This window comes from Austrofundulus limnaeus, unplaced genomic scaffold (assembly GCF_001266775.1).
Source record: "Austrofundulus limnaeus strain Quisiro unplaced genomic scaffold, Austrofundulus_limnaeus-1.0 Scaffold9, whole genome shotgun sequence".
In the NCBI taxonomy this organism is placed as follows: Eukaryota; Metazoa; Chordata; class Actinopteri; order Cyprinodontiformes; family Rivulidae; genus Austrofundulus; species Austrofundulus limnaeus.
Genome location: NW_013952411.1, coordinates 1,320,886 through 1,335,008, shown reverse-complemented (window position 1 = coordinate 1,335,008; position 14,123 = coordinate 1,320,886). Strand labels below are relative to the sequence as shown.

Genomic DNA, 14,123 nt, shown 5'->3' with positions numbered 1-14,123 from the left:
GTCTCTTGGAGAAGAGACGAAATGTTTCATTAGAGAAGAACCCGTCCAGAAGACCTACACAATTTTTTTCTTTTTGTTTTCAAAAATGTCGACCACATGTAAATCTAACAGAATATCACCTTCCACCATGCGCGCCAAAGAAGGCAATTCTGATTTTATTCGTGTTTGTGTGTACGTTATCAAAAATAATTCACAAACAACKCAATAATTTTGAAGGAAACTTATAGAAAGGATTTAGTGAAGGCACCTCTACAACTGATTAAAGTTTGTAGACAATCTGATTCAAGATGGCTGCCACAGACAATTGTACTTCTAACGCACAAAAGTGGCTGTAAATTAAAAATTTACAAATAGGTTGACATAAAATTAGACATGGAAACAGATGAGATGAGATCCCAAACTTCAATTTCTGATCAATGACTCAAACTYTATCTGTTGGCAAAATATCTCACAAACCTCTGGACATATTTCAAATTAAACTTTCAGGAAATAATCTTTTCATGCATRTCAAGATGGCTGCCACAGCTAACTCACCTTAGAAAACACAATTATTGCTTTAATCCACAACACATAGTTTGCACTACTTACTGTGCAAAATCTTAGTTTAAAACTTTAACATTAACTAATGAAGTCAACTCTGTTACAGTAAGCCGTGCCTTACTGTTCGTTTTTTCTTCTTACCTGTGGTTAAACACTGATTTAGTGCACACATCAATATCTGCTGCRGAAACAAGTTGATTATCACCTCACTTTGACAGGATGAATGTAGTATCAGCAGCAATTAAGGTGTCACCGGTGTTTGCACAAAGAGATGGATGACAGTTTGATGATTATGATGAAAAGCCATAAGCTGACCCAGTAAGACCCGACATCCCACTTATCTGACAAATATTCTGCAGGCTGTGTGCTCAGATCCTCCTATTGCTGAAAATAGGCTTGTTGTCATGAAATAAAAAAAACAAAGTTTTTTAATAAAGTGCACGATCGAACAAGGGGTTCTTTTTATGAATACTTGGCAACACAAAACAAACAGTGATACACCTTCAGGGCTTCAAGAGGGAAAAAAAAACGATTTCAACTCCAATCCTGATTGGTGCAGGGAAACGCCCATATGATCTTTCGAGGGAAGCCCACTTTCTTAAGGCGTTCTCCATATACGGCTTGTCTTCCATGACTTTATTTACAGTCAAAAAATCTTAAGTGAGTGCATTAGAGTGAGAGATTTATCGCTGAAGCCTGTTTCATTTGAGAGGCACCGTAACTCATCCTCTGTGTGCTCTGTAATAAGAGCGCAGAAAAATGTGCACTAATGCAGCGGTCAGAGGAGTTTCTGTGAAATCCGCTCTAATCCGAACGCCTGTTGATGGCTGGCGAGGAAAGTAAGTGCAGAGTAATGATGTTAGTAATTGAGAAAACAGRTCACCTGGGACATGAGGTGTTTGCAGGTGGGGCCGGTGGAGGAATTGCTTTGCTTAAGGGCTTAAAATAATTGCTGATAATTTGCTCTAAAGATGTTGTCGTTTTAGCTGGGTTTACACAACGCACAGATTGAGGTTATGACTCAAAACTAATGCTTCTCATAGCCTAATGGAAGTTCACTTCGTGCCTAAATTTGTTGAAGGAAATGAGATGAATCCAGGTACTTGGCAGTTCGTAAGGGACAATATTCAGCGAGAAGACCAAGTGTTTGTCGTCAACCCTGTGTGCCATGTTGTGGTTAATTATTATTTCCACAGGAAATCCCCATATCGAACCCCTAAAACGCACACATTCAGAAACACACACAGACACACATATTGAATGCAGCTGCGTCTCCCAGAGGGGAAAGGGTAATTTGTCCAGCTCAGAAATAAGGGTCTCTCCATTTCTCTCAGCAGGATGATGAAAAACATGAAACCGTGCTGCTAATGAAAAGAACACTCAGGATGTGTATTATTATTCCATCAGTCTCACCTAGTGAGCCCTGGCTCAGGTCCATACGAGAGGAAGGGCCACAGCTTTTCCAGCCTCTCCTCTTCAGAATGATGGCCGTAGTAAGGCTGCCACTCGCAGATTTCCTCTTCATTCATTCCACAGGAATTTGGCTGCCATTTCCTGAGCAGAAGAGAAGGTTGGACTGGCTTCGTGCAGGGCCAAGCTGGTATTTATCTAACCACACACTGGGCTTGATTCATGTGAAACAAGTACGCCCTGTAAACAGTCTCATTACTAAACCCCAACACTTCATTACTCAACAGGCCAAGTCCCTGGCTGGAGAGGGAACCAAAGATGGTGTAAAAAAGTGTGGTTGGAGCACATTTGCTTCAATACGTCTCGAAGCAGAATGATGGATTTATCTCAGAGGTAAGATGAGCTCAGCATGCAACTGATATTGCTGAATAATCAGAGAGGACAAACTTAAAGCTGCAGTTAAGAGCTTTTAAAGTGGTTAGAATAAATAAATATCTCATCAGCTGCAGATAACTCATTAAGGAAATTCACTTTGGGAAAACAGAGTTTAGCTTTGACTAAACTCATAAGCGAACAGCTAGTCTGAGCTAAAACAAGTCTAACCTAGACTAATATTCCAACTTCAGTCTAAAAAAAATCTCAGTGGTGTAATTCAAAGTTTATTTTATTTACTTTTACATTGCGGTTAAAGCTACTCATTGCAAAATATAAAATTAAGCATAAAACTGTTATCTGAACTATATTAAAACAGCAGTCAGGCATTCATTCAGAACATGGCAAACAAATAAACAAACAATTAAAAAAAGTAAAAAAATAAATCAACCAATTTCTGCTCTGTAGAAAAAAGATGTTTTGCTTCCCATCCAAGAAGCTTTCCTAAAAAGATTGAGCTTTAAGCATGAGACACTTTATTGTGAAAGTCATGAAATGAAATGTGGCTTCAGAGTAAAAACCAAGTAGAAGCTTAAGTCAAGTGTTTGATCTGCTTTAAGCCATTTCACCCCAACCAAACCTTTCTAACCTGCAAACATGACTCACTTAATCTGAGTGTAAATATGTAGCAATGCATCAAAGTTGTCCTAATTCTCAATCCCAAATAGCTTTTGTTTAGATGATGCATGTTGACACATTTTTAATCTCTTAAGCTATCATAGGTAGACAAATGCATATGGTAGAGTAATTTAAAAACAAGTTAACTATATCATTATAAAAAATGCTGTATTTTCTACATCAACAAGTGAAACAACTAAAAGATCAAAACAATCACTTTAAAACTACGTCACTGTACATGAGGGTTTAATCCTTCCCACGTGCAGGGTCTGAGATGTCTACAGACCTAAAAGCCCACAACACAGACTACAGATCCAACTCTGCAGCAACACTATTGTCCTTCAGCTATAGAGCTGCTCACATCACAATTTACAAAACAACATATCAATGTAATGCAGTCTAATACTTCATTTGATTTATCTGTGATGAAAGAATAAAGAGCATTTATTGCTGTCTAACTGCATTACGGTTGTCACAGTGGGAATCACAAATTATTTCCTAATGCCCTCTGTCATTTAATCTTTTGCGTTTGCACAACAGGAATCTGGGACGGAACCATCGCTCCTCTAAATCTATTTGTCCCACCTCTCAAAACTCACGGCTCTCCTCGGCGTGGGTCACCTGTAATTTGTAATGTTAAATAAAGGGCAATTCATTTCCTGCAGGGCTGAGCTGGGAGGCCAGCAAATACTAAATCAATTGTGGATTTAAATTCATTACCAGCTTGGTGGAGAGCTGCGCCTTAATGCCTGCATGTGGTCATGAATACTGCAGCGAGCTGAGAAGTTGTGACATGAAGGTTAGAGCTGAACTCTTTAGATGAAGTTCTAGGAAAACAGAGCAAAGCATCATGGACTAAAAGTTTTGTTATGATTCTATATGATTGTGCCTTTTTTTCCTCACATATTTGTAGTAATTTATTTTAGGTTTAAAGAAATAAATAGTTTAGGTTTTTTTGAAGTGGGGTTCTGTGGAAAATATTTAAACATTTAAAATCTTACCTGCAGTCGAAAACTCACCAGTTTGGACAGAGCTTAATTCTGGATGAACTAATGGCTAAGTCACGAGCAAAATGGTTTTCTGCCATTTTAAAATTAATTCAGTTTTATAGTTTATACTAGTGTTAATAAAAACAAACTATGCATTTTTGCTGCAGTCAGTTTGCGTTACGTAATTATTAGCAGAACCATAAGTGGCCCAGGGTGCTCTGGAACTGCAATTAGCTGCTATTGCTAATTTTGTTAACGAAGTATGTACGTTTATTGTAATTCATCTGTAAAAGGACATTTGCATGAACAAATATAAAAGTTTGACAGATTTGTTGTGTTAAAATGTTAGTGTGTCAGTTCAGTCTGAAATAAACTCATTTTTTTCAACCGTCAAAAAGTTACCTGCAACTTGTAAGATAGTAATTATTCATAACATTTTAATGGAAACCCGCTTGAAAAGATCAGAATTATTGGTTTAAGTTAAACAAGCTTTCCTGATTGTTTGCTCTTGCTTCATGTTATCAACTGGTTCAGTTTACCTGATAAAAATTCCAGTCATGTCATTGTCAGATTACAGTCATCATTTGTTCAGTTAGTGTTATATTTTGTGCAGTTTCTCCTGCCTGTGCATCACTGCAGACTTCATTTAAAACAAAATATAATTTTACTTTGTTTGTTTGCTGCCAGAGCCTTGATTTCTCTTCACAATAATCCAAAATCACAACAGAGTTAACGTGGTATATATATATATATATATATATATATATATATATATATTTTTTTTTTTTGAGGTATAAATTAAGCTTTTCTGATACTCAACTACATTTCAAATCAAACATTATGCAACATTTTACTACAATTTAGCTTTTTGACAAATGAATTTACACAAAAAATGAATAAAAACAGAAATTAAAAAATGTGCACCAGAGCGTATCTTAAAGAGCTACAATTTATAAAAGCCAGAAATCATTATTAGCATCAACCTTTATTCAGGATTATTAACACAAACAACACTTTAACACCAGTACTTTTAGATACCTTTTTTTATTCAAACAACGAATCCGAGAAATTTTCTTGTTGAACATTTCTTCTCCCTGAAAAGACTCTTTTTTTGTTAATGTTCACAAGCAGTTAAACTTCTGAATACAAAAGTTAATAAAAGGAGCTATTAGTACAGTATCAGTGTCTTTAGCCTCTGAGTGTGTTTTGAGGAATGAGTTCCCAGTAGGATCTGGCCGTAGTGCAAGCTGTGCTGCAGAGCAGGGACTCCGCTGCTGTCTGGCTGTGTTCACCTGAGCCAAACAAATGGTTGTGTCAAGCTATCTCTGCTCATATACCCCTCCAGTCCTGAGAGCTCCATTTTTCAGCGGGAAACGGCTGGCAAACGAGTGTGGAGAAAGGTGCGTGACCCTGATGACTTCAGTGGCACAGCAACCAACTGCGAGACAGAAATTGATTTTGAAAATACAGGTCATGTTGCCTGGAAGCTGTTAGATGTTTCCCATCAGCCCTCTAATCAGATAACGGACAGTAAAATGTTCACTCCGGTAACAAGAGATCTTTGATACAGAATATAGTCTTAGATAAATATCTTTGCATTTGGATAAACAGACAGGCTTTAAGATTATTTTTTACACAGAGGCAAGATTTGAAGGGAGTAACAACAGTGCTTAGATTACTGCTATCACAGCAGGTAGATCTGCTTTTTTGCATCCAAATAGAAGTGAAAACTTACTTACCACAGACTTACTTCATTTCAGCAGAAGCTGGAGGTTAAAGTTTCTAAATGTTTGAAGCCAAGGAGCAACACTTGCCCACACACTGGCAAACTACGGTGTCGCTACTGTTGATGTTGCACAGAAATGATCATGACAGGCTTCATCAGTGCCTCTGATCTCAGAGAAAGGCTTCATTTAGTGCAGAGTGTACAGCGGTTTCAAGAAAAATGTTCTCGAGTCTCCAGCTTTCTATTTGCAGCTGGGACCACAGAGGCCCTGTATGTACGGTTCAGAAGCGGCCAAAAAGATCAAGAAACAGGAAAAAAAAGGACCGACAAGAGCACAAGATCTGTGGAAAATTGGATCATTACTATATATATATATATATATATATATATATATATATATTTCCTTTGAGTATTATGTAAAAAAAAACTGTGTGAGGGGCTGGAACTGACCCATTCTGGGTGACCTGGACCCTGCCAGCAGGGGGAGCGATTTCTGCACAGATCAGCTTCATTGTCACGTCCAGCCTTTCTGTCTGGACTTCTGCTTGACTTCCTTGACAGCTTTAAATCAGATGAAAAGCCTGAGAGAAGAGCMTCTGCATTCCACAAAAGTTTTACACTCCTGCTCCTGTCCTGCTGAAGACCTCATGGCACGCATGAGAACAAAGAAACCCCTTATGAGACTGACGTTTCATGCTCTCGGTTGTTTTGTATCATTTGTTCTTGAATTAAATTCCAAAGTGTATATTTGGCATTGTACAACTGAAATGTGTTGCTTCGGTTATTTTTATGTTTCATATGCCACTAAGGAAATAAATTCCTACAATAATCATTGAGTTTGGCCACAAGGTGGAGCTCCAAGAAGACATTTGGGTGGATTATCATCAAGCTGAAAGGCTGTGATAGATTTATATATTTATTGTGCTTTTACTACAGTGCAAAGCATGCTGCATGCCAAATTATACATCACTAATTGACCCCATATGATGTTTGCGTCAAACTTTATAACCAGCTTATTTATGTGCTCCATCTTCATCCTTGCAGGATTCCTTAGTGTTAAGAGCAAAGGCAGATAAGGAGCCTGATCAGGGACTCATGTTTGCCAACAACCTTTACTGCCCCCCGAAGAGAGGGACAGGATGCACTGACCACAGGGAGACAACGGTCAAAACAGGGCTGGAAGGGTGGCGGTGAACAATGCAGGAGGGCGGCTGCCATGTTTTATGGTCTGGGATCCTGCTCCCAACCCCCCACCAAGTCCCTCTTCCTTCCTGCAATGCACTGTAGTTTACACTTGAGCCACTATACGAAGCACGGTTGGTGAAAGGAGCGAGGCAGAACAATGAGACAATGAGGCCGTGCAAGCGAGGCAGTGCAGGGCTGGTGAGTAATGCTTGACATGTGGTTTTGTAACACCTTCATGAAGCCTTCCAGTATTAAATCTGTCTCACATTCAACACCTATTCAGACCTGCCATTTATCTGTGTGGGGAATGACATATACCTTTTTTTAAAAAACGTTAGAGGCACTTATAAAAATCTGATAATGACAAACAATAATAAGAACATGTTTATAAATTTTAAAACAGAGTTTATTTCTATAAAGAAAGGAAACGGCTTGCTTATTCCATTTGAAATCTACAATTAAAACCATTTTGGGGAAAAACATAAATTTGGTTCAATAAAATGCAACCATTATGACAGCACCTTTAGCTATGTCTCTTTATGTCACTTATGGAAACTTATGCTTTTATTTATTTTTCCTCCAGGCATATCCTGCAAAGCCACACACACAAAAAAATATTAAAAATGGTCAAAGTCCTGTGAGTTAAAGATGACTGCAGCATTCCAGGAAAACATGGCTGACCATTGCTCGACATCGGTGCACTCTCGCTCACAAATACCCACATGCACAGGGTGACAGGCTATAAAGGAACCTGTTCGTGACAGTGTTTTAAGAGCTGGAGCGTTGCTCATCCATCAGCATTGGGTTTGATATCAGGGCCGTCTCCCTCGTGGGTCATTGACACAGATGACAATCCTGTCTGAGGGAGTTATGGAGCTGCCAGTTCCCTTGCAGTGTGCCACTCATTCACCCAATCCCAGACAAAAGGCTACTGGAAATCCCACCTCTTGTCTAAAAGCTGCTAATGATGCTTTCTAATAAAGCTTTTGTTTAAAAAAATATCATAGCCTTTCTGCACTAAAATCTACACATAAACACAACTTGTTGAGAGGTTTTCATGGGGATCTGTGACTGTGCATATTAACACTCCATGCTGTGGGTGAGAATACTGTGTGTTCTCCACAACAGCAAACAATACACAGCCACACAGGCATTTACAGCTCTAACTATATGACTGCAATAAAAAAGCACGGCAAACGAGGCATTCTGGGAGCCCCGGGCCAGATGTTGAGTGAGTGCTGCGCATAATAAGGCTTAATGAAAGGTTGGAGTTACCGAAATGTCCAGGGAATGAAAGGGAATAAACACAACATAAACAAGTCCTAAAAATTCAACTTGTCAATCCGAAACATGCTGCTTCCCACTCTGCTGGAATAAGATCACCTCGCACACTCTGAGGCTATTTTTAACAGTTTAAATGGTCGCATGAATGCTGTTCTGAGGCACAAAGGAGAGGAGCACATTGATCCCCGTCACAGTACGAGCTCTGTGTGGGGGTCTGCTGAGGACCACCGTGTTTTCAAGGTGACTCTAGTTGTGATGAGCAAGAGGTTTCCTGCTCAGGGAGCTTCTTTCATCTACAACTTCCTTCTTGTGGCGACAAAACAACCAGAATATGTCAGCTTATTGGAGCAGAGTGATGATGTCCTCTTCACTTGGCGAGGCACTGATATATTAACACCAACAGCAATAACTATTTGTTCATCATGYGAACAATAGCTGTTGTAAATGAGCTATTAATCGTTATACAGAGGAAGTTGGTAATACTTTCCTGTGACCTTTTATACGAGTTGGAAGTGAGGTCGCTGCCCCCCTCAGATAACACTGAGATAGTTTTTCCTTATCAGCTCATTGTTGAAAAGAAGTGTTTGATGTTTGTCTGCTGAGGAAAGCTGGCGATAGTAACATCTTAGTGAAAGTTGCTGTGACTTTTCTCCCATAAATCTTTCATTTCGACAGAACTCTATTCTCTGAATCATGTTACAATGCTGCTGTTTTTAAGCTTTCTTTGAATAAGAGAAGTAAAAAAAAAACCTAACAATAGCAGGAAGCAAATGCAACCCAAAGTCAGCTCTGTTCAGGGTTTGAACATGAGCACATTGAGTCCGCTCACTCTGGACTGAAAGGATATTGTTGTTCCCTGAAAGCTTATAACAAGACAAGACAAATTAAGGAAAGGTTAAGAGAAGCTGCTTGCCACACAGAGGTCCACTCACTTAAAGTGATGCATTGCAAAATTGCTTTYCTATTTGGTGTAACATTTATTTTGCCTGATGGGTGTAGGCTTTCTGTGTCAGCAAACAGACTTTCACTTTGTGTGTGTGGGATATGGAAGTATTTTGTCTTGCTCAACTTTTCAGTGCAGGTTCGCTGCAGATTTGTGAAGGACTTACACCAACTTCTGTCAATAATATGTTTAATCTACAAATATACACATTAAACCCACAGAAAAACGGAAGTAATTTTTGCTTCCTTTAAATTGATTGAGGTTTTGGGCAGGTACTGTGTTSACATTTTTATCCTTCACTGATACACTGTATTATTACCATGCTAATATTGCAATACTATTCTGTACTAGCTTAGCTAAGTTTTAGTCAAACTTACAATAAAAATATATTTCTTTAGTCTGCACTACCCCCCCAACACACACACACACACACACACACAGAGGCAACATAGTTGTCTCAGAGCAAAACAATCAATTATTAATAATTAATAGAATATGTTTTCCAAATATATTATCTTGGATTCAAAGTTATTAAAGGCACATTAAGATCAAAATTCAGAAGACCAACATTCCACCAATAACCTGGGCTCGACCTCTTGTACATATATTGTTATTGTATTATGTCACCAAATAATGACCTGAGTTTAGAGAAATAAAGTTTAATTCAGATTGAAGTTTGTAGCAAAAGCATTTGCTGCAATCTTAAATCAACTCTAATCACAAAAAGGTTCATTTTACAAGTAATTCTGGCAGAAATTCCTGCAGGAAGTTTCCCCATGCTGCAGCTAGTATCTGCTGCTGTATGCTCTCTAACTGTGCAATGCAACTTAGTGGTGATGCAAGGGTTTATGAAATAATAGCAACAGTAAAATAAGCTGTTTGGCAGAGAAAATTTGGCAAATATTTTATGCGTGCAACCCACTCAGCTCTTAGCTCATCCCACAAATGCAGGTTCCTTACAAACGTGGCATCAATTAAAAGGGGCATTAACAGGCTTTCCAATGGTATAGTACTTATTGGCAAGAAGCATTGTTGCAAAAAATTAAATAAATACAAATAAATAAAAATCTACCAAACACAAATTCCCTCACTTTTTATGCTAAATTTATATTACTCCAAGCTGAGGTTGACCAAAAAGAGGTAAAATAACAATTTCTCGTAACATTCCCACAGAACCCCACTTTAAAAATGTCTGAACAGCAGCTTCAMTATAAGTTGCAATAATGTCTGGTTTTGATTGTCTATAACCTAATTAAATTTTAAAAACTGCAATTCGAGTTAGATTATCTGGAAAAGCTGTAATCCAATGAATCATCTGACTAATTCCAAAGCTTGGCATATAATTTGTATTCTGCAACTGAATGTGTTTTGAAGTAATCTGACCAAGCAAACCGCGTACAGCTCAGCACGCCGAGCGCTGACCTGCCTCTGTGTCAGTGATTCCGTACAAATGTGGGTGATCAAGTGGCTGGGTGTGAAGTGACCAATGCTGTGCCAGAGAGATAAGCCAGAGCTGAAAGTCACGCCAGTCCAGTTGGCCCGGTCAACGCAGCTGAGTCAGACATGCAGCAAATGGCACGCCGTTTGTCTCATTATACCCACTGTCAGTCAGTGAGGGGAAGCTAAGGGCTTTTCAACAACACCAACATCAATTTCTGCTGGGCTCTGCACACACACACACATGCACACACACACAAACACACACACAAACACATACACACACAGGAACAGTGTTCAGGAAGTACCTCCTCACCACACTGTTTCTATTTAACAGAGTTGCAGCCAAGAACTGAGGTATATTTTTACTCCTCAAAGAAATTATGGGAATAGTAAATAAAGCATCTCTCTTTATGTGTATATCTCACGACACACAGGCGAAAACACACAACAATAAATTAAACTTTATAAAAAGCATTACACCATCAAATATATTAGGCAATATTAATTTTGTCTCCATTAAAGAGGGTTAAATCCTCTGTGCCATTAAGTTTCTTCTTCACTTCCACGAGTAAATCAGTCCTACAACAAACCGTAAAGCTGTTCCATCAAACAGTTGCTCAGAGTGTTTCCTTAATCCACCTCTTCCCCTCCGTCACAGCTCGTGGTATGCCACTAAACGCTTGGGTCAGGCATGAGTGTCCTGCCAGGGGTTTTAGGAGCCTTGTAAATATTAAAGTCGGCTTGTAAAGTTTCATAAAGTGCTGAAACCTGTAACAGCTATTTTCGTTTTTACTGTCAGTGTGCGGGAATTTACAAAGTTGCTGAATTTAAACCCCACTCAGACTGACAAGTCGTCTCCTGACATGTTCACAGTGGTTAAAAAAAGGAGTTTGTGCTCTGGCTGCCTGGTGGTGAGCTGGAGGAAGAGGAGGAGGAGGCAGAGGCTGGGCTCTGAAACTGTCAGCCACCACTAGAGGGCAAAGCAGCCCCAAAAATCCCTCATTACTCATGTTATAGTCAGTTTTTTTTTCCTTTTGTGTCTGCTGTGACAATATAGAAGGAGGGAAAAAAGGTGTACAGCAGCTAATTCATTCAGAATCACCAAAATATTTTATATTACATTATAAAAAACAATAATTAAATACACGTTTTAACAGAGATCAGCTGTATCTTAATATGTTATTTTCAAACAATCTCTCCCAACTTAGCCTGACGTCACTTAGAACCATCATTTTATATTTTGTCTAAACGGTTTGGTGCAGTTGAAGCAGAAAACAAGCTTGGCAGCTAAAAAAAGAGACAGCAAACAGCATATTCTTCATGGCTGCAGAGGGTGCTGAGATGGATTATGTTAAGAGCTTCCTGTTATGGAGGGATGTGGTGTGGCTGTGGGAAGGAGGTGGATATGCTGGTCTGCAGCTGCTCCCCTTGGCTGTGCAGTGCTCCACAGAGAGCACCGGCTCTGCCACTGTGATTCTGGGCCTCGGGCCCCACAACCGCCTGGGCCACAGGGAGGAGGAATGCGCTGAMTTAATGACGCCCCGTATATCAGACGAGCCACACAGCAAAGCCAGCCCTGCCATTGGACGGCGCTGTGCCCCGAAAGCCCGTCCCACTGTGAACTGGAGCTCTGCACAAAAGGCATGTGGAAACACAGTGGAGCCACTCAGAGTCGCTTTGCTCAGGAACGCGTCCTGCGCCGCCTCGCTCCGGGGATGCTCCTCTTCTCCAGTCACCTCTGCAGAGGTCRGGGAGGTCTCGGCGAGGCAAGACAGAGAGCAGAAGGGTTGAAACTGAGTGCAAGGAGCTGTATCCCCCCAAGGCTGATGGGAAGCAATAGTTGGGGGCATAAAGGGGCTTAGCACTGAGGCAGACTGCCATAAGTGATTGCAGCTGCTGCTGAGGCCTTGAAGTTGGCTAAAATAACATCCAGACAAGTCAAGCTGATGACAAGGTGTGAGAGAGCCTGTTTGTATCTGGTTTGTTCATGCTGTAGATGTCAAAAAGCAAGATATTTTAGGTAAACAAAACAACATGTAAGCTCATTCCAGTGTTTTTAGATTGGCCCGATTTGCACAGTTATGTGTGTTAAAATGCATACMTTTACCTTATAACTGTTTAAAGTAGACTTAGCATGCTTTTAAATCCTTCTTTTTCACATTTAAATCATTCAGGTCTAAACAAATTGGAGATGCAATGCTTTTGTCTGAGTTCCTCCTTATTGTAACTCCACAAGCCCCTCTTTCACCCCTTATTTGCGGTGTGTCTCAGATCAACTCATTTTGAGTCTGTCTCTTTAAATCCAAACGAGGCACCTCACACCTCGCCCTCCTCCAGCTTCCAGAGTTGTCTGTTCCAGTTTGATGGAGGGGTTTATGACTATATAGCGGCACAGAAACCTTTTATTTACAAATTAATAAAATATGTCCAGGTTGGAGTCTGACCCAGAAGGAGAGGAGAGTGAAGACGACAAAATTGTAGTTGGTAAGTCCTTATTTAGCATTTCCATCACAAATATGGTGACAATTCTTCAGAAAACATCAAAGAAAATAGAAAAAAAAAAGAAGGCATTGAAAATAAACAGCCCAATTAAAATACATCAATCTAGGCAGCACAGGGAGAGACTAAATTCAAATTTTCTGCATCCAAGTACACAACAAATGCATTTAACTGCTAAAATAGTGAATTCTGCTTTGAACATTTTGTACCTTTTCTCRAACTCCTGCATTACTTTTTCCACATTTTGCCATTGAGTTTGCATTGTCTTGAATTAATTTGTCTCTAAAGTGGCATAATCTCTACAGAAAAGCATCTATCAATAAGTTATTTCAACTTCTCCTTCTTTCTTCCTTCTTTTATACAATTTAGCTAAATGGAGGCATTCCCAGCACTTCCAGCAGCAGAGACGTCGGTGGTGAACGGTGCTTCATTTTTCTCCCCAGGACTAACTTCTCCATGCAGTGTGGGACAGGACTAATGACAGTCATGTTAATGATGTTGACACTCCCACCAGCGCCAGCCAGCGTACAGTAATGAGGGGAAGTAAATAGCAGGTAGCTGACAACGTGGCTGCTTCCGCTGCCACGCAACTAATGATCCCTTTCACACCCTCTGAACACACTTTGTAAAGATGACAGCACACAGTTTAGGAGGGTAAAGCCTGCCTTTCTTATACCTTTACTCGACCTGTCAGAGGAGAATACATCTGTTGAAACATGATACCGCCTCAGATGTTTTTTTTTCTTTTMTTTTTGCTTCTGTCTTGATAGAGCCATTTGTAAGGTGGATAAAAGATCAAACAGATCTGAGACACACTGTAAACATTGTGTTACTGATTGTGTTACACTGTACCTCCCACAGTTATACTCCTCTGTGCTCTTAAAGGAAAAAAAATATGTGATGAACTGTACCACACCTGATATAATTAGTGCATAAAGCACAGATCGTCCACAGGTTGTGTTACTGGACTTAATACATTAGGTACTCTGCACATGTTTTAAACCTTCACTAATCCCATCAGCCAAACATTTTAAAGTGGTCTTGATTGTCACCATCA

At 39.7% G+C, this 14,123-nt stretch overlaps 1 long non-coding RNA gene across 1 annotated transcript; it reads left to right on the top strand.

Moving 5' to 3' along the window:
- Positions 1-12,484: 12,484 nt before the first annotated feature.
- On the top strand, positions 12,485-13,786 carry LOC106512522 (uncharacterized). Its single transcript, XR_001309688.1, has 2 exons — positions 12,485-12,521; positions 13,436-13,786. It is a non-coding gene; the product is annotated as an uncharacterized LOC106512522 (long non-coding RNA).
- The last annotated feature ends 337 nt before the right edge of the window (positions 13,787-14,123 follow it).